Genomic DNA, 6,046 nt, shown 5'->3' on the forward strand with positions numbered 1-6,046 from the left:
CCAGGGTGGGACACGTGTCCAGGGTGGGACACCTGTCCCAGGTGGGACACCTGTTCAGGTGGACACGTGTTCAGTGGACACGTGTCCAGGGTGGGACACTTCAGGTGGGACCCCTGTCCAGGGTGGGACACGTGTTCAGGTGGGCACGTTGTCCAGGGTGGGACACCTGTTCAGGGTGGGACACCTGGCCCACCTGGACAGGTGGTACACCTGTTGGTAACAGGTGGTACAGGTAGTACCCTTGTTCAGGGTGGGACACCTGTTCAGGGTGGGACACGTGTCCAGGTGGGACACCTGTCCAGGTGGGACACCTGTTCAGGTGGACACCTGTTCAGGGTGGGACACGTGTTCAGGTGGGACACCTGTTCAGGGTGGGACACGTGCCAGGATGGGACCACCTGTCCAGGGTGGGACATGTGTTCAGAGGGACACGTGTTGAGGGTGGGACACGTGTTGAGGGTGGGACACGTGTCCAGGGTGGGACAGTGTTGAGTGGACACCTGTCCAGGTGGGACCGTGTTCAGGTGGGACACGTTGATGAGGGTGGGACACGTGTCCAGGGTGGGACACGTGTTTCAGGGGGACACCTGTCCAGGGGGGGACACCTGTCCATGGTGGGACACGTGTCCAGGGTGGGACACGTGTTCAGGTGGGACACGTGTTGAGGGTGGGACACGTGTCCAGGGTGGGACACGTGTTCAGGTGGGACACGTGTTGAGGGTGGGACACGTGTTCAGTTTGGACACGTGTTGAGGGTGGGACACGTGTCCAGGGTGGGACACGTGTTCAGGTGGGACACGTGTCCAGGGTGGGACACCTGTTCAGGTGGGACACGTGTTGAGGTGTGGACACGTGTTCAGGTGGGACACGTGTCAGGGTGGGGACACCTGTCCAGGGTGGGACACGTGTTCAGGTGGGACACGTGTTGAGGGTGGGACACGTGTCCAGGGTGGGAACGTGTTGAGGGTGGGACACGTGTTAGGGTGGGACACGTGTTCAGGTGGGCACGTGTTGAGGGTGGGACACGTGTCCAGGGTGGGACACCTGTCCAGGGTGGGACACGTGTTCAGGTGGGACACGTGTCCAGGGTGGGACACCTGTTCAGGTGGGACACGTGTTGAGGGTGGGACACCTGTCCAGGGTGGGACACGTGTTCAGGTGGGGACCGTGTTCCAGGGTGGGACAGTGTTCAGTGGGACACGTGTCCAGGGTGGGACAACTGTTCAGGTGGACACTGTTGAGGTGGGACACTCCAGGGTGGGACACGTGTCCAGGGGGGGACACCTGTCCAGGGTGGGACACGTGTTCATGTGGGACACGTGTCCAGGGTGGGACACCTTCCAGGGTGGGACACCTGTCCAGGGTGGGACACGTGTTGAGGGTGGGACACCTGTTCAGGGTGGGACACCTGTCCAGGGTGGGACACGTGTTCAGGGTGGGACACCTGTTAAGTGGGACACTGTCAGGTGGGACACCTGTTAAGGGTGGGACACCTGTCCAGGGTGGGACACGTGTTGAGGGACAGGTGGTACACTGTTGGTACAGGTGGTACAGGTAGTACACCTGTTCAGGTGGGACACGTGTCCAGGTGGGACACCTGTCCAGGGTGGGACACGTGTCCAGGGTTGGGACACCTGTCCAGGGTGGGACACCTGTTCAGGGTGGGACACGTGTTCAGGTGGACACGTGTCCAGGTTGGGACACCTGTTCAGGGTGGGACACCTGTCCAGGGTGGGACACGTGTTCAGGGTGGGACACCTGTTCAGGTGGGACACGTGTCCAGGGTGGGACACCTGTTCAGGGTGGGACACCTGTCCAGGGTGGGACACGTGTTCAGGTGGACACGTGTTGAGGGTGGGACACGTGTTGAGGGTGTGACCGTGTCCCACCCGGGACATGTGGTCACCGTTTGGTACGGTGGTACAGGTAGTACACCTATTCAGGGTGGGACACCTGTTCAGGGTGGGACACGTGTCCAGGTGGGACACCTGTCCAGGGTGGGACACCTGTTCAGGGTGGGACACGTGTTCAGGGTGGGACACCTGTTCAGGGTGGGACACGTGTCCAGATGGGACACCTGTCCAGGGTGGGACATGTGTTCAGATGGGACACGTGTTGAGGGTGGGACACGTGTTGAGGGTGGGAACCGTGTCCAGGGTGGGACACGTGTTGAGGTGGGACACCTGTCCAGGGTGGACACGTGTTCAGTGTGGGACACGTGATGAGGGTGGGACACGTGTCCAGGGTGGGACACGTGTTCAGGTGGGACACCTGTCCGGGTGGGACACGTGCCAGGGTGGGACACGTGTTCAGGGGGACACGTGTTGAGGGTGGGACACGTGTCCAGGGTGGGACACGTGTTCAGGTGGGACACGTGTCCAGGGTGGGACACTGTTCAGGTGGGACACGTGTTGAGGGTGGACACGTGTTCAGGTGGGGACACGTGTCCAGGGTGGGACACCTGTCCAGGGTGGGACACGTGTTCAGGTGGGACACGTGTTGAGGGTGGGACACGTGTTGAGGGTGGGGGACACGTCCAGGGGGGACACGGTTGAGGCGTGGGACACGTGTTGAGGGTGGGACACGTGTTCAGGTGGGACACGTGTTGAGGGTGGGGACACGTGTCCAGGGTGGGGGACACCGTCCAGGGTGCGGACACGTGTTCAGGTGGGACACGGGTCCAGGGTGGTGTGGGACACCTGTTCAGGTGGGACACGTGGGTGTTGAGGGTGGGACACGTGTCCAGGGTGGGGAACATGTCCAGGGTGGGACACGTGTTCAGGTGGGGACACGTGTCCAGGGTGGACACTGTTCAGGGTGGGACACGTGTTCAGGTGGGACACGTGTCCAGGGTGGGACACCTGTTCAGGTGGGACACGGGTTGAGGGTGGGACACGTGTCCAGGGTGGGACACCTGTCCAGGGTGGGACACCTGTTCAGGTGGGACACGTGTGAGGGTGGGCTGCGCTGCCACCGCGTTAGTGCTGCTCCACAGCGTTAGCGCTGCTGCCACAGCCATAGCTCTGCTGCCACAAGGGTTTAAGCGCTGATGCCACAGTGGATAGCTCTGCTGCCACCACCGTACCTCGCTGCCACAGCCGTTAGCTCTGCTGCCACAGCGTTAGCGCATCCAACACACCCTTTGGGAAGCGTCCTCACCTTCTCCCTGCTCGTTTGTCTCACTCACAAACACACAGATGAATCTCTTTGATGAAGTGGGACCGGTGACAGTTTGATGTCCACGTCCTGTTGTCCAACTCTAAGGAAAACCACAGGAAAGACTCATGATGATCGTCTGGCAACTGCGGGACATTGATGATCAAAGGCCACTGGTTTCCAGACCTGGTGAGACCTCTCTTGATGTAGTACCGGAGGCACTCGGACACTCAGGGGATATTCGTTCAGGTTGACCAGGTGAGGGGTTCTGGGGAGGTGAAGGTTACCTGAGGTGAGTCCGGCTGATCCAGGAGCTAATGCTAATGCTCTGGATCAGCCGGACTCACCCCGTTAGGGAGAAGACACCCAGGGTTCCTCCGTCCTCTTTAATGGACACGCCCATCTCTGCCAGGATCGCCTCTCTGGGTGGGACAGCGCATCAGGGTGAGACAGAGAGACGCCACCGCCGTCTCCGACTTCCTGTGTCCTAGAGACGTTACCTCTCCAGACGGAATGGACTCAGTCTTCCTCAGTTTCTCCTCCCAGGTCTCGTTGAGCTCGGCGATGATCTTCTCCGTTTCCTGTCAGACAGGACGGACAAACGCTCAGGATGCCTGGTCCTGAGGACGCCTGGTCCTGAGGACGCCTGGTCCTGAGGACGCAGGTCCTGAGGATTGCCTGCTCTCAGGACACCTGGCCTGAGGACACCTGCTCTCAGGACACCTGGTCCTGAGGACACCTGCTCCTCAGGACGCCTGGTCCTCAGGCACCTGTCCTCAGGACATTCTGAGACAAAAACAACTGGACTACCAGCGAGGCGCTCAGCTGCCTCCTCTTTACTGATGGGCTCCACAGGCTCCGCCTCCTCGCCGTCCTCACGCAGGTTCGCTGCAGACGTTGGTTCAACTCCCGCCGGAGCAAAGGTGCCGAAACACAGGAGGAGACACAAGCACCTGGAGGGGCGGAGCCATCGTCATCAGGGGGGAGGGGCCCACGCACTGGGGGGGCACCACTGTTGGCGGGGGGGGGGGGGGGGAGAGGAGAGGAGAGAGAGAGAGAGAGCGAGAGGAGGGTCTGAAGGAGGAGAGGAGGAGGAGAGAGACGAGGAGAGAGAGGACAGAGAAAGACGAGAGGAGGCGAGAAGGGGAGATGGAGAGGAGAGGAGAAGACGAAGAGAGGAGAGAGTGAGCCAGACGCGAGGAGAGGAGCGAGAGGAGAGGAGGGGAGAGATAAGAGGAGAGGAGAGGAGAGGAGGGAGAGGGAGAGGAGAGGAGAGAGGGAGGAGAGGCAGGCAGGAGAGGAGAGGGAGAGGGAGGAGGAGGAGAGGAGAGGAGGGCAGAAGAGAGGAGGGAGAGGAGAGGAGGAGGAGGGGAGTCGGAGGAGGAGGAGGAAGAAGGGGAGAGGAGAGGACGAAGGAGGGAAGAAGCGGAGACGAGAGGAGGGGAGAGGAGAGGACGAGGGGCGGGAGGAGGAGGGAGAGGAGAGGAGGAGGAGAGGAGAGGAGGGAGGAGGAGGAGGAGGGAACGGAAAGGAGAGGAGAGGAGAGAGGAGAGGGAGAAGAGGGAGAGGAGAGGAGAGGAGAGGCGAGGAGAGGGAGGCAGGGACGGGCGAGAGAGAGGAGGAGGAAGGGGAGCGGAGAGGAGGAGGAGGGGAGAAGGAGAGGAGAGGGGAGAGGAGAGGAAGAGGAGGGGAGAGAGGGGGAGGAGCAGGGAGGAGAGGAGGAGGAGGGGAGGAGAGAGGAGAGAGGGGAGAGGAGAGGAGGAGAGGAGAGGAGAGGAGGGAGGGGGAGAGGAGAGGAGAGGAGAGGAGGGGAGGGAAGAGGAGGAGGAGCGAGAGGAGAGGAAAGAGGAGAGAGAGGAGGGCGAGGGGAGAGGAGAGGAGGAGAGAGGGGGGAAGAGGCGAGGAGAGGAGAGGAGAGGAGAGGAGAGGAGAGGAGAGGAGGAGAGGGGGAGAGGAGGGGAGAGGAGGAGAGGGGAGAGGAGAGGAGAGGGAGGAGAGGAGAGGAGAGGAGAGGAGAGGAGGATGAGAGGAGGAGAGAGGAGAGAGGAGGGGAGGGGAGAGAATGGGGATCACCTGCATCCAGCATGACCATGTGGCTGTGTGAAACAGGTGTGAGCTACCAGAGGTGTCCAGCAGCTCCTGGAGGCCCTGGGAGAACAGCAGGTCTCTCAGTCTCTCCACCTCTGCCTTCAGTTCCGGATCAACTTGGCGTTGGGGTCCTCATTAATCACGGCATTACAGCGGATCTGTTTGGCCCGGTCAGCGTACCTGGAGCAGAGGGACCAGATGATCAACCAGGACACCTGAGCCCTGCAGGTGGACACGGTGCTGCCTCCTGACCTCAGAGTGCTCAGGGTTCCTCATAGTTGATGTCAGCAGGACTCAGAGCAGCAATCATGGCTGTGCGGGAGTTTCCCCCTGGACAGGACAACACAGGACAGGACAGGTCAGGTCAGGACAGGACAGGACAGGACAGGACTGGACAGGTCAGGACAGGACAGGTCAGGACAGGTCAGGACAGGTCAGGTCAGGACAGGACAGGACAGGACAGGACAGGACAGGACAGGTCAGGACAGGTCAGGTCAGGTCAGGTCAGGACAAGACAGGACAGGTCAGGACAGGTCAGGACAGGTCAGGACAGGACTGGACAGGACAGGGACAGGAACTGGACAGGTCAGGACAGGTCAGGACAGGTCAGGTCAGGACCAGGACAGGACAGGACAGGACAGGTCAGACAGGTCAGGTCAGGACAGGACAGGTCAGGACAGGACAGGACAGGACAGGAAGGACAGGACAGGGGCAGGGCAGGACAGGACAGTACTGGACAGGTCAGTACTGGACAGGACAGGTCAGGACTGGACTGGTCAGGACAGGACAGGTCAGGACAGGA

The 6,046-nt window shown here is 61.2% G+C and overlaps 1 long non-coding RNA gene across 1 annotated transcript; it reads right to left on the reverse strand.

Annotated features, from left to right (window-relative positions):
* Positions 1 to 3,977: 3,977 nt before the first annotated feature.
* LOC130519683 (uncharacterized) lies at positions 3,978 to 5,585 on the reverse strand. Its single transcript, XR_008948426.1, has 3 exons — positions 5,497 to 5,585; positions 5,277 to 5,424; positions 3,978 to 4,109 (listed from the first exon to the last, which is right to left on the reverse strand). It is a non-coding gene; the product is annotated as an uncharacterized LOC130519683 (long non-coding RNA).
* Between the last annotated feature and the right edge of the window lie 461 nt (positions 5,586 to 6,046).

Source organism: Takifugu flavidus, unplaced genomic scaffold (assembly GCF_003711565.1).
Source record: "Takifugu flavidus isolate HTHZ2018 unplaced genomic scaffold, ASM371156v2 ctg1087, whole genome shotgun sequence".
NCBI classification, from domain to species: Eukaryota; Metazoa; Chordata; class Actinopteri; order Tetraodontiformes; family Tetraodontidae; genus Takifugu; species Takifugu flavidus.